Source organism: Hylobates moloch, unplaced genomic scaffold (assembly GCF_009828535.3).
Source record: "Hylobates moloch isolate HMO894 unplaced genomic scaffold, HMol_V3 SCAFFOLD_8, whole genome shotgun sequence".
Taxonomy (NCBI): Eukaryota; Metazoa; Chordata; class Mammalia; order Primates; family Hylobatidae; genus Hylobates; species Hylobates moloch.
Genome location: NW_026652283.1, coordinates 104,038,759 through 104,055,783, shown reverse-complemented (window position 1 = coordinate 104,055,783; position 17,025 = coordinate 104,038,759). Strand labels below are relative to the sequence as shown.

At 40.9% G+C, this 17,025-nt stretch overlaps 1 protein-coding gene across 3 annotated transcripts in view; it reads left to right on the top strand.

The window, feature by feature from the left end:
* Window positions 1-17,025, top strand: part of RARB (retinoic acid receptor beta) — a 776,321-nt gene that overhangs the window by 470,500 nt on the left and 288,796 nt on the right. Inside the window, exon 2 of one of the 3 annotated variants that reach the window (XM_058441894.1) lies at window positions 7,169-7,217. The exons of the other annotated variants lie outside the window; for them this stretch is intronic. The gene's annotated coding sequence lies outside the window, so the exon portion shown is untranslated. The remainder of the gene's footprint in view (window positions 1-7,168; window positions 7,218-17,025) is intronic. 3 annotated transcript variants of the gene reach the window in all.

Genomic DNA, 17,025 nt, shown 5'->3' with positions numbered 1-17,025 from the left:
GTTTTTGTTAAAATAGATTATGAGATGAAAAAGTTCTTCTAAAACAAGAGGGAGCTTACATTACTTTGTGTAGCTTCATATCCCAGACAGAATTAGGCAAAGAAAGATTTATATTAATGCCTCCCTCTTTAGCTTTCTTAAATCCTCAGAAACCAAAGTCTCCAGAAGCTAGACTCCCCAGGAGCTCCCTTCCCTTTGATATGGTCAGCCGTCCCCACTGGCAAGTGGGGAAGAAAGAGCCCTGGGTTGGTTTCAAAATGGGCATGTTTAAACGTGCCCTTGATTTTAGCTGCAGGCCTGTGTTATGAGAAAACATGGTCCTGCCCTATTCGAGGCCGGTCACTTAGAAATAGCTTTTGCCTATTGTCAGCCTGAAAATACCTTTGGGGTCTGTGAAACTGAAGACGCCCCCAAAATTTAATGCAAACTAAGCATGATATGTTCTCTGCAAGAGCCAAAAAGATCCTAGACACTCAGTAAAGGAGGTTGGTTTTGGTTTTTTGTGTTATTTTTTCTTTTTTTCCTGTGGCTGAGAATCCAATGGAGACGAAAGATTAGCTCTTCTAGTTATTCACAGCCTGGCTGTGCAGTCACTCAACCAGATCAGACACGTTATGTAGAATTTTTCGCCATATACCTATATCTGTGTTCTGATACATTACGGAGAAGCAGTACAGTACTGTAGTTAAAAATGTGGGCAAAGGCCCTGAATTTTCAGTGTTCAAATGCCAGTTATGCCACTTACTGGCCGCGTCAGTCTGGGCAGTGAGCACCTATCTGTACTCAGTTTTGTCGTTTGTAAGATGAGGCTATAATAATACCTGCTTCATAAAGTCCTTAAGAGTTGATGTTTTATAATGAATCACTTAGACCAGTGCCTGGCACATCACAAGCCCTCAAACATTCATTGTTATTAACATTTTTAATACTTCTTTTTGTAGTTGATGCTATTGTATTGACGATGGGAAGAATGCCTATTACCCAACATACAACACAGCATTTTCCAATTTCAGATGATATTTTGCAGAACACTGGACAAAAGAAAAAGAATTTCCCAAGGTTAGAGGTACTCCATTTAAAAAAAAAAATCCAGAGATAGGAAGCAGCTGTGTCTATGACAATAACTAATGCCATTTGCCTAAAACCATCATCACCTGGTATCTCTAAGTTTGCTTTCGTCTGATTAGATGGAAATGTCTCAGGTTTAGGAGTTCTGGCTAAAAAGGTTGTATGTGTTTGTCTTCTGCCTGTTCTCTGCCACCAAAATGAAGAACTGGTTCTGCTCACCTACCCTAGCCAGGCTCACAGGGTCACAACCTAGTTGCATTTTTGAAATTCAAGCCAAGAATGCTGGAACTCAATTTCACATGTGTCGTAACTGGGAGTGGCTACTCATGGCTCATCGGTTGTCCGCGCCCTTCTCATTTGTCCTAAGGGCTTTGTTCCTTTGAATAAGCCTTCTCAGCTTCAGCCCAAGTATCACAGAGACAGTAGCTTCAGAGGAGGTAAGGAGGGGATGTTCACCGAAGGATTCACCAAGGAAAATGCAGCCTGTTTCCCAGGAAAGAGCTCCACATCTGTAAGAATTCCATGAACAAGTCAGAAGTTGCCAAAAGGATCAACGTAATCAAAAAACCAAAGAGGACCGAGATAAACCAAAAAACACTATATTTTGATTATGTTGTCATTCGTTAAGAATTAAGTTTGTCAACATTGGGTACTCACTGAGAAGCAGCATATTCTAGTAGGAAAAGTCCAGGTTTTGAAGAGAGACATTTGAACCCCAGGAACTTAACTTTAGTACTTACCACACGGCCTTAGGCAAGTCCTGGTCTTGAATTCATTCTCTCTACCAGTCAGCGTCCAATAAGGAAAAATAAATGCCATTCCAGCTATTTCTAGCAGAAGGAATTTAATATGGGGAGTTGGTCATACAGTTGATGTAAGAGCTAAAAGAGGAAACTGCAGAATGGGGCCACCCAGACATTAGCTACAACAGAAAGCCACTACCCCTCTCCCAACCCAGGCTGAAGGGACTACAGGAAGAGACGGTGCTATTGGAGGTTAAGATCTGGGGCAGACAGTGGGAGCTAAAACCACAGAGGAAATTCAGTCACTGTGGGAGAAGCCACCTAAGGCAGAGGGAGAGAGGAGAGCGACCATAGCTTCTCTCCTTCCAACAGCCCGTTGGCGGAAGCTTCCTAGAAGTCAGTTGGCAACATGTTCACCGCCTCCCAGTCTTTTCTCCTCCTGTTTCTGTAAAAGAAGAGAGAGGAGGAAGAGGGAGTGGAGGGGGGAAGGAGGAGGAAAAATCACCAGCTTTGCAGATTTGCTCTCAGATTCATTCCCTGCCCTTACCCTGCTCTGCTCTTTATCACAGGGTATCGAGGTATATACGCAGATAATAGTGCCCCAGTTAGCCCTGTACTATGTGATCAGTCCTGCTCTATCTTATGAATACCAGAAAGTATTTCTATTTTTTCCTCGAAAGACAATCTGTCCATTTTCCCAAAAGAGTAATATGTCACCCAAATTATATAGACTATGTGTTACCACTTACCATGTAATTCTCATATGCTAGAGGGGCAACATGGTACAGTAGTTAAGAGCAAGAGCTCTTAAGTACTTGTGTTCAAATCCTGGTTGTGCTTGCTTTGTGACTTTTGGGCATTTTAACTGCTATGGTCTGAATTGTCGTGTCCCTCAAAAATCCACATGTTGAAATCCAGTCACCAATGTGTTGGTATTAAGAGGTGGAGCTTTGGGGAGGTGATGAGCTTCTGCGTTCATCAGTGGCATTAGTGCCCCTATAAAAGAGGTTTGAAGGAGCCCCCTTTGCCCTTCTACTATGTGAGGATGCAGTGAGAAGATACCATCTATGAAGAACAGAACTTTACCAGACATCAAATCTGCTGGTACCTTGATCTTGGACTTCCCAGGCTCCAGGACTGTGAGCAATAAATTTCCATTGTTTATATATTACCCAGTCTAAGGTATTTTGTTATAGAAACCTGGACAAACTAAGACATTAACCTCTCTGTTCTCTTGTTTGTATGATGGGATTAAAAAGAGTCCCAGCCTCATGACATTTTTATTTTATCTGCGTAATATGTAGGGCTGTGTTAAGTATTAAATGAAAATTCTCCCAGGCCTAAGATTCGACGTATCAGTGGCCCACTTTTATTGCTGTGATACGTGGACAAGATGGGACTATTTCTCCTTTGGTTTGGACTAAGACACTCACTTGCTAGATAATGAATACCAATCTAAATGTAAGGCAGATAGATCATCAACAGCAGGAAATAATATGTTGAGAACAAGTTCCATGACCCTTTAGTCCCTTTACCACAGCACCTAGAAGGAGAATTCAGAAGTATCAGGAGGGGGACAAGGGTATGTGGAGATGGAGGATTTATTTAGAGAAAAGGGAGCTTTGCCTCACCCACCAAATGTGTTTCTCAAAAGTGTATCTTGTTGACTCAGTAAATTTTCGTGGTTTTCTATATTAGAGACTTAGGATCTAGTTGAATCAACTGTCTAAGGAAAGTATGTTCAAGGATGCCTAATCTTACAAAATGGAATGAACCCTAGGGACATCCACCAAAAGAGGCAAAACTTGAGATGAGCCTTGAAAGAAGAAACTTAGAAGAGGGTAAGAAGACACATACGTCATGAAGTGTTCCAGGAGCAAGGAAAAATCCTCTTGAACCCACAGTAGAAAATTCAAAGGGCAAGGCAGCCTAGAGTCTGCCAAAAAGGCTGTTTTTCCCCCAAAGAAGCTCGTAATTAGGGTTTTGCTGGAAGCTCCTACTTACAGGAAAATTAAGCTCTCTGTATCCATGGGAAATGAAAGGTGGGAAGTAACTTCACTATTTCCTAGCTTTCTGGGAACTCGGGCAAATTATCTCTGTGCTTCTGTTTCATCATCTATAAAATGTTGATTTTAATTGTACCTACCTCTTGAAGTTGACATGAGGTTGAAGTGAGTTCATACATGAATATATTTAGCATGGTAGCCAGCAGGTAGTAAACATTCAAAAATTCTTAGTTTAATTATTTTAATTATTCAGTGGTAAAGGTCTGGCAGAGAAAGAATGAAATTATCTGGATTACTGGAGGGGAAGCAAAATAAACCCTCACTCTAACTGGGAGGGTCAACTTATTCCCTGTCCAAATTGTTTACTGTTTAATTCAGTGGTTCTCAGAATGGATCTCTAACTCTGACCCATGAACCGGTCCATGTATTACTAGTTAGAATTTGGAAGTCCCATTGCTTTTGTTCACTTGCCTGAATCCATAATATATTTAAGTGAGCCAGACATCTCACTGGCATGCCATCCTAGCAGTGCTTCACTTCTAAACTGCCCTGGACAAGATGTTTTACAGGAGTGAGAAGATATGCCTTCAGTATCATGGGCAGTCTGTGAGGCTCATGGACTGAGAAGATTCCTAGAGACTTTGAGTTTTGTGTAGGGCTCTCATTTCCTACCTAGATAGTGTCTGTGAAAGAGCTAAATGGATTCTAAAATGGCTAAAGACCGAAGTCTTTTATCTGGCCTGTGTAGACTTATAAGAGTTCCATGTACATGAACTTCAGGAAATCCATGAACTCTGCGATGGTATGCAAAATGGTATGTTTCCACACAAGTGTACATCTTAGGAGAGGATTAATTTCTTTCATCATATTCTCTAATGATTAACAAATAACTCAGGATAAAGTAAGGGAATTAAGGTCTAGATTTTTTACCAGCGGAATAATTAGACCTATAACTGAAACATAGAATTAGAGGACAAAAGGAGCTTACAATCAGTTCACTTAGCCCTACAACCTCTCCCTCCCTACTCCTGCCATTGCTTGAAAAACTGAGGACTCAGAAGCTTTTTTTTTTTTTTTTTAAATTACAGCTTACTTTTAATTTTATCTTGGATTTAGACTGGTCAAAGGTACTCCTGCTTCCTCCACAGAGATGTAACAGAATATGAATTCATAAGAATCATGGTTTGTTTGTTTTCTTGTAATCTGAAACAGCTTTTATCAAAAACCTAATTCATAAAGAAAAGCTAATCATGTACAGGGAAAAGCAGATCTTCCTGGGGATTTTTTTCCTTTATCAGCGTAATTATAGTCTTATTTTTTCTTTTTGTTTTCTCCCCTATTAAAAGCAAGAGATGATCCCATTTTTTCCCCTCATTCCCCAGTCTAGTCTCATGCATGGGACTAATTAGACAAGACAAATCACTGGAAGAACATTTATCTTTATCCAGGATGTTGTTTTCAGAATTTTTTTGATGTTGTCCTAGATTTCTACTTTTTTAGAGACTTTTTGAAATGACAGATGGGCTCAACTGCTTTTAATGCCTGGTGGGGCAAGGAAGAATTGCATTCACTTATGTGTGTGTGTATACATATGAGAAACATTAATTTTTAATTTACTCTGTTTACCTTGAGAAACTGCCAGTGAATGATTCAGATATTCCACAGAAAGGGACTTACTTTTGTAATATAGGACAAAAGACAGCTAAGCATGTGTTCTTTCTTCAAAGCAGAGGTTCAGGGTAGGGGGAATAGTATTTATTTGTGCAGTTTACAAAAGGACTACTTTGACTATATAAACACTCCCATAATTTTATTAAGAGTTGCTACCAAATCTTAATAAAATTATGGGAGTGTTTGAGACAGAGTCTTGCTCTGTCACCCAGGCTGAAGTGCAGTGGTACGATTTTGGCTCACTGCAACCTCTGCCTCCCAGGTTCATGCAATTCTCCTGCCTCAGCCTCCTAAGTAGCTGGGATTACAGGCACATGCCACCACGCCCGGCTAATTTTTGTATTTTTAGCAGAGATGGGGTTTCACTGTGTTGGTCAGGCTGGTCTCGAACTCGTGACCTCATGACCCGCCCTCCTCGGCCTCTAGTATATGCTTAAAAACTCAGCTTAGATACAGAGATAGAGAGCCAGAGCAGGCTGTGCCGACATTCCTTTAATTCAACAATTCTTTGTGTGTCTGTGTTGTAGAATCAAACCCCAGGATGGTGATTTGCATAGTGGTGAGTTAAGCTGGCCTCTAAGTTTTAGTCCCAAGTATGACACTAGCTTTGGGGATTCCAGCAGTCTTCCTCCTCTGTCTTGTACTTGGGTGTCTCAGGAGGTCAGATGCATGGGGCCTACTGATTCCAAGGATGAGAGAAACTTCTCAGCTTCCCTGGGGGGGTTGGGGATGAGAATTGGAGCATTCTAAAGGGATTTCTAATAACTTACATTTACAACCTGATTCATGGACATGGAGGCTTAACTCTGCCCAATTGTCCAAGAACCCCTCAAGGATTTCCTCAGACTGAAGGTGGGGTTGGGAGCCAGACCTGATTCCAGATTCCTGGAGAGACCTGGAATATCTGAAATACCCATATTAAGACTCCCTTGTATGATTATGCTAATGTGCATTCCACATCTAAGGGGTCACTGTTCACATCGTAGATATCATAGACTTGCGTAGTTATTTAAACAGCTTTCTGGCAGTGGCATTAAGGTGACTTGTTCTTCCAAGGTCAGTGTATTAGCCCAGGTTTACATAATGTAAAAACTGTTTATTATTAGTTTGGGGGTTTTATAATAAATAAGTAACATTTAGTGAGTATTTTCTGGAGAATGGTGTTTGACCTCTCCCCTCAGGACAGACTTCTTAACCTCAATTCAGAGAAGCCCTCAACTTTAATAGCAAAAAAAGAAAGATCCATCTTCATTCTCACTGCAGCCTCTACATTTTCAGGCCCAGGTGATCCTCCTACCTCAGCCTCCCAAGTAGCTGGGACTACAGGCATGCACCACCATGCGTGGCTAATTTTTGTATTTATTTTGTAGAGAAAGAGTCTCACCATGTTGCCCAGGCTGGCCTCAAACTCTTGTACTCAAGCAATCCTCCCACCTTGGCCTCCCAAATTGCTGGGATTACAAGCATGAGCCACCACACCTGGCCCTCCTCACTCGTAAATGAAATTTGAAATTACGAATGGAAGTAACCACAGTATTACAAGCAGTGCCTGATATGATTTTTTTATATCACATTTAATTGTTGCAATATTTCAATTTTTTAAAAACACAGTTATTTTTTAAAAGTTTTTAAAAGACCATAAAACTGGTTTTCTTTATAATCCTATATGTTTTATTTTAGGAACATTATTCTGAGAAGAAGTTTACAACCCTCATCAGCCTACTAAAAGGTCTGTGGCACCAAAAAAAATAAATAAATAAGTTCGGAGATTCTGCTGTAAGAAGTTAAAGACTAGAAAATAGTAATTTCTTTATCTTTCCTGTTCAAGAATAATTTGCTTTTGCCCCCTTGCAACTGACTGTGGAAAAGTCAAATAATTGCATAAGAATCTACCTGAACAGTTTGCTTCCTATGTCTAATTGCCAGGCAGTATAATTACAACTATGCATAGCATTAAATATGTGTCAAATTGATTTTTTTAATTCATTTGATTCGATTTCAACACCAAGCTCTGTTCATTTAAGCATAGTCTTCGTAGTTTATATCTTCGTAAGATATGGTTGAGGAGTAGATGATATCACATGAAATAATTTGAGAACCACTGCTCTAAATTTAACCTGTGTTTCTGTTATCGCTGCTGCTGTGTGTCTGATAAACACTGTCTTATATGACAAAACATGACACTGTTTTCTACAAAATGTCCTTGCATTATAACTTGTTCAGCACAAATGCATAACTCCTCAATGTGGAAAAATGAGTAAGATGCTGTAAAATGTGGCACAAAGTCTAGATCTTGTCTTTGTGGAGGAAGGAGAGTATGGTGCTGAACAATAATTTTTCATAATGTGCAAGACTCTTGGTCTAACCATTAATAGAGACAATCTAGTCTCTGAATCATTAACTCCAAATTCTAGAAGAAAGAATATGACTGTCTACTTCTGATATCCTTCTTGATCAATTGAAGACACACAGGGACAGGGTCTCACAGTACAGATAGTTCTGCAGGGACCTTTGCAGGCAGAGGGCAGTTTTCTGAGAAGAACAGAAGGAACCAAAGCTTTCTGTAACAGGATCATAAAGCCTTTAAAAGGAGAGACCATAATGGTTACTCAGGGAAGCTAGGACTGTATGTATCCCCACCGTTTGAGTCACTTTTGGCTGCTGCTGTAATAAAATACAAACCATCGGTCGGGCGTGGTGGCTCACGCCTGTAATCCCAGCACTTTGGGAGGCCGAGGCAGGCGGATTGCCTAAGCTCAGGAGTTTGCGACCAGCCTGGGCAACACGGTGAAACCCTATCTCTGCTAAAATAAAAATTAAAAAAAATTAACCGGGCATGGTGGCAGGCACCTGTAATCCCAGCTACTCAGGAGGCTGATGCAGGAGAATTGCTTGAACCTGGGAGGCAGAGGCTGCAGTGAGCCAAGATCACACCACTGCACTCCAGCCTGAACTACAAAGCGAGGCTCGTCTCAAAAAATAAAAAAAAAAAATTCTCTGATTTACAATGATTCAACTTAGATTTTTTGACTTTACAATGAGATTGTTGGGATGTAACCTCATTGTGAGTTGAGAAACATTTGGATTTATGGCGGTTTGACTTAATTTTTTTTTACTTTATGATGGGTTTATCAGGGTATTAAATGCAGTTTTCACTTCTGTTTTATTTATGATAGTTTTCACTTACTATGGGTTTATCAGGACATAACCTCATTATAAGTGGAGGAGCATCTGTACTACAGTCTGAATACCAATGGGGTTAGTCTCCCTCAGCTACCTGGGGACTCTCCATTTTGTGCATATCTTCTGTAGGAGGATCCTTCCTTGCATGTCTTGGGCTGTTACAGAGTGATGTTGAGGCAGCCCTAGGGCACTGTTGGCCTCAAGCTTTTACAGGAGGTATGGAGTTACAGCTCTGTGCTGGTGATATAACCTTGGCTACCTTCTCGTTATAACCATAAGGTCCTGTGTGTTCCTCCATTTCTATTTAGTGCATTCATATTGTGTTGTAGAGCGTGGATATGTACTCGTTAACTACATCTCTTATTTCTGCATTTTGTATGGAGGGGCCTGGGCGTTGATTTTGGCGGGTGTTCCATCTACCATCTTAAACTGGAAATCTAGCAGAGCTTTAGAACACTGAGGATTCTAGAAGCAGGACTTAAAGTGCTAGTCTTGACAAGAACAAAGACCCTGTGCTCCTGTCCCTAACATCTGAGGCTCTTGCAGTGGCAGTTTCCATTACTTACGGCTTCAGCCACAGTGGAAAGTGGCACCAATATCACATCTGAGAAAGTATCTTTGGCATAGATGCCAGACCACTGGTGTCCGCACTGGGGTCTTAGTGCTAGAGACACACCTTCAGTAGCCCCACAAATAGCAGAGGCCCAAGTAATTGCCACTACTAAAGGGGACCCAGCAGGAGAAAAGGACAGTGGCCCACAGGAGTGAAATCAATTGACATAGATGAGAAACTAACAGCAAAACCATGGCAAGTCCTCACACTAAGTTCACATTAATGCCAAGAAGAATAAACAAAAGTGAGTCATAATCACAATGAGATACTACTTTATACTCACTGCCATGACTAAAACCAAAAAGTCAGACAATAACAGGTGTTAGCAAGGATGAGGAGAATTTGGAAGCCTCCTATATTGCTAGTGAAATTATAAAATACTGAAATAGCTTTGGAAAAGAGTCTGGCATTTCTCAAAAGGTTAAAGATTAAGCATATAAACTAGCAATTCCACTCCTAGGATATACTCAAAGGAAGGAAAACGTGTTCACACAAAACCTGGAATGTGAAAGTTCTTGCAGCATTATTCATTATTGTAAATAACCCAAATATTCAACTGATGAATGGATAAACAAATGTGTTATATCCACAAAATGGAATATTATTCAACCATAAATAAAACAAAGTGCTGATACATGTTACAACATGGATAAACCCTGAATACATTATGCTGAGTAAAAGAAGCCAGTCACAAAGGCCTTATATTGTATGATCCCATTTAGATGCAATATTCGGAATAGGCTAATATGACAGAAAGTAGATTAGCAGCTTCCAGGGGCTGGGGACAAGGGACAATGGGGAGTGACTGTTAATGGGCATGGGGTTTCTTTGGGAGATGATGAAAATGTTTCAAGATTAGATAGTGGTGATATTTGCACACCTTTGTGAATAGACTTAAAACCACCAAGTTGTGTACTATAAAAAGGTGAATTTTATGTTATTGTGAATTGTGTCTCAAGCCATTTTTTAAAAAGCCTCCACCAAAGCTGGGCTGTGCCCCCATGGAAATCATAGAAGGCCCTGTGCGTAAGATTCCACTTATCCACACTTTCGTGGTATGGATGTTAAAGTGCTATTCCCCATTTGTCACAGAATTTGTGTGTATGTAAGAGAAAGGGAGATAAATTGCTTTTTTAGTATTTTTCTTTATATATGAACTTCTCTATTTCTAAGGGAGCTAGACTAGACAAAATTCTGAATGACGAGCTCAATGCTCTCTTTAGAATGTTCTGACCCTTTATGGCCATCAGAGCCTATATTTATTCCCTTATTTCCTTGAGTTCTTTCTCAGTAGGCTCCTTGGTCCTTTATACAGACAACCTCTTGATGTGCTCAGCAGTTCCAGCCCCAAAGCCTATATTATATTCTGAAGAACTTTGAGAGGTATTATTGTCTCCATTCGCAGGTGAGAAAACCCAAGTCAGAGAGATTGTGACCCAAGAAGCAAAGAAAACTGACGCTGATTTTATCCTCCCGAGTTTGCCAAGCCCCTTTAATCTGATTCTTCAAGTGCTTTTAACAGTGAACTCCTGTTGACTGCATTTGTCACAGGACTTTCTGTTTAGTAATGACTGCAATTAAGCTAGAACATAATATTTGACAACAATAGCAGAGCTGAGCTCCCATTAATTTTTTTGAGCTAGTGCAAGGAGTAAGTGAAGCAAAAGGCCATGACTGACTGAGTGCCAGAATGAAGACCCATGTCCCCTCTGACGTTAGCTGAATGTCTCTCTAATCTCCTGTGATCTTTTGCTGGGCAGATACCAGCAGACATTTGCCACATGGTTGAAACCTCATTGAGTAAAAATGATTTCTTTTCTGCATGGTGCTGTTCATCAGCTCTCTTGCCTCAATAAATGTGTTATTTAGTTGCTCAGGTTTCCTTCTTTGTGAAACTGGGGGACAATAACAACTTACCACAGTCACTGGAGGCATCTCAGTAAAGCTACTTTGAGCACCATAGAGCCACAGCCAGCCGGGCAGAATGTTTGTATTTTATTTTGCGTGGTCTGAGTTTGTTTCTTCATTGCAAATTGGAGAGTCCAGGGTTCAAAGATGAAATGCAACTGTGGGTGGCCCACAGGTTTAATGAGGCTTGTGAATATGGCCAGATCATATCCAATATACTCCTGAGGCTTGATGATGCCTGCTATGAAAAAGAACGCTGAGCGGCCCCAAAGCTCCAGAGAAAACGGAAAACGTGATAGATCCTCCTAGACCCATCTTGACTTCAGTAGTATGAGTACATGAACGCCTTTTCTTTGCTAACCTTAAAAATGAAATATATATGCACAGATTATAGCTGAACCCAAAACCCAAGCATCCAGACTCCCGTTCCATCCCTAAACAGAACTGTCTGGCAGATAGGCAAGGCCTTCCGAATCCCAGCTGTACTAGGCTCCTCTAACCTTATTTTCAGTGCTTTCTAAGAAGGCTTCTTTATTCAGATCTGCTAAACTCCTCTTTCTTTGAAATTAAACATTCGATCCATTTCCACATCTTTGCCCAAGCTTTTCCTTCTGCTTAGAATGCCCTGTAAGATCCCCTCCACTTGCTGATGATCCCAAATCTTCCCACCTCTATGACATGTCCGCCATAACTGCTATGCCTAGTATTGCCCTCTTAGATGGTCTGTTTCTTCACTATTCAACTTGTCTCTATCTTCACTCTTTCAGACTTTTTCATCGACCTTGATCAGTTCTAGCTGGTGAGCCCACATTTGGAATAATCTTTGACTCTTCTCCTCTCATGCCCAAAATCTAATCCTTCCACAACTCTGTGGGCTTTATCTTTAAAGTCATCCAGAATCTAATTACTGATTCCTACTTCCACCACTACCGCCCTAGTCCACGTACCATTTGATTTCACCTGGCTTATTATAATAGTTAATTAGTTTCCTTGCTCCCACTCTTGTCCTTATAGACTGACTTCTGCACAGCAGCTAGAGTGATCCTTTTACAATGCAAGTCCAGTCACGTCCCTCCCTATTCAAAGCTCTCTAATGGCCTCCATCTCCTTTAGAAGAGCACCTAATCTCACCAGGTTCTGCCAAGATGCAATAACAATTCAAACTTCCTCCAGTGGTATTTTTATTTATAATAATAATAATAGCATTTAACAGGTGTTTACCCTACAAGAGACATTTTTCTAAGCCTTTGACATGTTCGGGGTTGCTGTACCCTACAGGTGGCATTACAGTTCCGAAACTGAGATACAAAGAGGCCAGAAGACTTTCACAGTGTGCACAAGCAGAACTAGGATTTGAACCACGAGAGAGCCCATCCTCTACACCACTGCCCCTTCCTGCCTACGGACGTAGGAAACGCTAGGATGTGCTGCAACCTGCATAATTAGACCTTTGTTTTAATTTAAAACACTTCAGTAAGGAGCCCAGTACTCTATTTGTTTTCTTCTGTTGGCAAATGTATCAGTGTGTGAGTTTAACTGTAGGAGGAGAGGTTTTAAGGAAAAAGAGAAAAAGGCTGGAGCCTGCATTAATTAGGTAAACCCACGTCCTCAGACAGCAAAGCCCCAGAGCCAAGCTGGAAGCCAAGAAATTTGTTTTAAAAATATGATATCTCCCAAGCTGAAGATTACGTCAAATATATGGTGATATACCACCCAAAAGGCAAAAACCACAGTTTGCTTGTTTAAAGGCTTATTTTAAATTGGCTTGGCTGCTTCTCAGAGCTGTACCACAAGCAACAGGCTGCAGTTTCTATGCAAGGGTAGAAAAGTTGTCTTGAGAAAATGAATTGCGGTCTTGCCCAGAGGCTCTGAACCTTTAGTAGAATCATCCCCGCCCCACAGATATCAGGCAGGCCAGCCAGGCAGCTGGCTGTCATATCTGTCACACCTGAGCCATGGTGTCCACGACACTCCTACCTCGTGGGGGAGAAATTCCATTTGTTGAAGAGCAGAAAGAGGTTGGGCTTCAACAAAAATTTCTTCCAAAAGGGTAAAATGTCACACAGTGGTATAAAAAATAAGGAAAAAGGTCTTTGGGTGTTACATTAGCGGTGTAACTCAAGATTGAAGAGTAAAATATAAGGGATTGGTTATTTGAAACATATAAACATTCTGGTGATGAATGTTTGCAGCCTGTCTGGTACCCACCCATCTTGTCCCAAGTACCAGGCTCTTCAGTTGTTTCTGCTACTTAAGAAAGACACCATCTAATCTGCCATATAGAGAGCTTAAATGGAGCTGTGAGTATTTGGGGGAAAGAGTTTGGTAGTGTTAGCCTGGCCTGTCCTCCACTGTATTATAAATAGTTGTTATCTGAAACAATTGAGAACACAGGGAAAAAAAGACCCAATTATGCACCAGGAAGTCCAGTGCCCCATTTTTGGAGAAGGAAAGTGAGAGGGCATTGAGTTTCATTGATTGGGTCTTCCGTGGCAAGCCAGCTGCCCCCCAGGAAGGCCTGGTATTCCTGTCCTCTCCGTGAACCTGCCTGAAAGGGATATAGGAGTTATTGGGTAATCAGGACTTGTCAGCACCTCGGTTATGCAGGATGGTTCAATCCGATAATGTGAATGGAACCTGTAATAGGGCTGATGAAAAGCACTCCAGTTTCAAAAGGGCCTTGAATGATTTTTTGTTCATTTTCTGTTTACATGTAATGTGTTATTGATGTCATTACCTTATAATACGGCGGCTTGTTTCATAGAAAAACCAGGAATTATTCATTCTTTAAAAAAAAAAAAAGACTTAGAAGAAAAAGAAGAAGAAAGAAGGAAAGAAAGAAACCCTGTTACGTGAGGAAAATTGCATTCGAATGCTGCAACTGAAACATATTGATTTTCTGGCACTAGACTTTTTAGATTAAATAAAATACTAAATCCTTTCATGACCTATAGTTCATATGAAGTTCGCATGTCATTTACTATTATTCTGGGGTAAAAAAAGCTGAATCTTTAATGAAAACATGGTTGGAAAGAATGTCTGCCGTTTCCACAATTTGCATACCATTATAATAATGCCTGATTATGAGCTAAACATGCTGATAGTGGGATGGGTTGAACATTTCTCTTACTTCAAATCAGAAGTCGTTTGTCTATTTGAATTGTCTGCTTGGCTTGGCTCCATCCTTGATGGGAGTCATGGGTGTGCACTCTTTCCTTGTCCAGGCTTGTTAGGGTTGGTGCATTAAGCTCCCCATGCTAAGAGAGATACATTCCTTCACATTCTACTAGTGCCAGAGACTCACGTATGTCTGGTCTTAGCGTAGTCTAGAAAACACTCATGATACCTATTAGTTATTTATCCAAATCAGTTAAAAATTATAATATAGATCAGGTGTGATGGCTCATGCCTGTAATCCCTCAAGATGAGGCAGGAGGATCAGTTGAGAACCAGAGTTCAAGACCAGCCTGGCCAACATAGTGAACATATGTGAAACCCCGTCTCTACTAAAAATACAAAAAATTAGCTGGGTGTGGTGATGCACACCTGTAATCTCAGCTGCCCAGGAAGCTGAGGCACAAGAATCACTTGAACCCAGGAGGCGGAGGTTGCAGTGAACTGAGATCATACTACCGCACTCCAGCCTTTGAGACAGAGCGAAACTCTGTCTCAAAAAAAAAAAAAAAATTGTAATATGGCCATGTAAGTTCTTGGTATAGTCTTGATGTGATTGCATGGTTACTGCCAATCTCAGAAGTCCCTTAGCCGACACACAAATTCCTCAGTGGCATCTCTGGTCACAGTTTTTGTTTTCCAACAGTGAGCCAGGTTTGAAAGTTATGCAAAAATATCTTCATTTCCTCTTTTGTATTTTCAAGCTATTATCACAAATATTTGTGCTTTGATCAGAGCTTTCTGCACCCCCTGCTAAGCCAGGAATTATTTAGTTTCTTTGTTGTTGGACAGAGATGAGTAGGTCCTGTAACATTTTGGCCTCTGTCACTAGAATGAGGACGAGGCACTCAGAAGGTGTAGATTTCTTAGATAAGCAGCTTCTCTAGCTAGAATCTTTCTCAGTGTCTATAGTAGGGGGTTGCAAACTAAGGTCCAAAAACTAAATGCTACCCCAAACCTGCTTTTATAAATAAAGTTTTATTGGAACACAATCATGTTCATTTGTTTACATATTATCTATGGCTGGTTTTATACTACAGCAGCAAGGTTGAGTAGTTAGAATAGAGACCATATGGCCAGCAAAGCCTAAAATATTTACTATCTGGCCCTTTACAGAAAAAGTTTGCCAATCCCTGCCCTGCAGGATTGTGTTCCTCTGAAACTTTCTCCTAAAGTATGGTGCCCATGAGTAGGTACAGCTGTATGTCCAGCAGTGAGTGCAAGAGTAGATACTATGGAACTTAAAATCATGTGTTTGAGTGAGTTGGAATCTTAGAAATCGCTTCGTCTTAATTTCCACATGGCCGATGTTTGATTATCACAATAATCTTTTTGCTATTGGGGAACTTTCTAAGTCTCCAAACATGCCATTCTGTATTTTGATAGTTCTGTTGGGAACTCTTCCTGGTATCAAGTACAAATCTATCTCCTTGTAAATTCTTTCCCTTGATCATATTACTATGCTTTGCAGGCATACGGACAAGGATGAATGCTCTTCAACACAGTAATCATTCAGATATTAAAAATTATTGTCATTTTCTCCCTAAGTGGTTTTCTTTTTTTTTTTTTTTTTTTTTTTTTGAGACAGAATCTTGTTCTCTTGCCCAGACTGGAGTGCAGTGGCGTGATCTCAGCTTACTGCAACCCCCGCCTCCCAGGTTCAAGCGATTCTCGTGCCTCAGCCTCCCAAGTAGGTGGGACTACAGGCGTGCATCGCCATGCCTGGCTAATTTTTGTATTTTTAGTAGAGACAGGGTTTCACCATGTTGGCCAAGCTGGTCTCGAACTCCTGACCTCAAATGATCCACCTGCCTCAGCCTCCCAAAGTGCTGGGATTATAGATATTAGCCATTGCACCCAGCCTCCATGAGTATTTTCATATTCAAGTTATATATTGCAATTTACTTTTTTTGTTCCTCTTGTGGCAGAATATTGAGCTCTTTAGCAATCCAGTCACGTTCCTCTGTTTGCACTAATCGATCCCCGTGCACTAATATGATATCCCAGATGTGGTTCTACCAATGTGGAGTTAGGCAGAATTATCACCTCCATCATTCTAGAAGTTATATTTCTGTTAATGTAAACTAAAATTTAATTCACCTTTGGGAAAACCACATCACTGTTGATTTAGACTCTGCATGAAATCAACCAAAACCCTTTTGTTGATCTGTAGAAAAGTACCTTGCTGATTTCCTTGACTTTCTCTTTTTCCTGTCCCCTGTCATTTCTGTGTGGACTGTGCCTCCTTTTTTTTTTTTTTTTTTTTTTTTTGAGATGGAGTCTTGCTCTGTCGCCCAGGCTGGAGTGCAGTGTGGTGCAATCTCAGCTCACTGCAAGCTCCACTTCCCAGGTTCACACCATTCTCCTGCCTCAGCCTTAGCTGGGACTACAGGTGACTGCCCCCAAGCCTGGCTAATTTTTTGTATTTTTAGCAGAGACGGGGTTTCACCATGTTAGCCAGGATGGTCTCGATCTCCTGACCTCATGATCCGCCCGCCTTGGCTTCCCAAAGTGCTGGGATTACAGGCGTGAGCCACCGTGCCCAGCCACCTCTATTCTTACAATGGGGTCTGATTCCTTAACATCTCATAATTGCTTTTTTTTTTTTTGAGACAGAGTCTTGCCCTGTCGCCCAGGCTGGAGTGCAGTGGTGTGATCT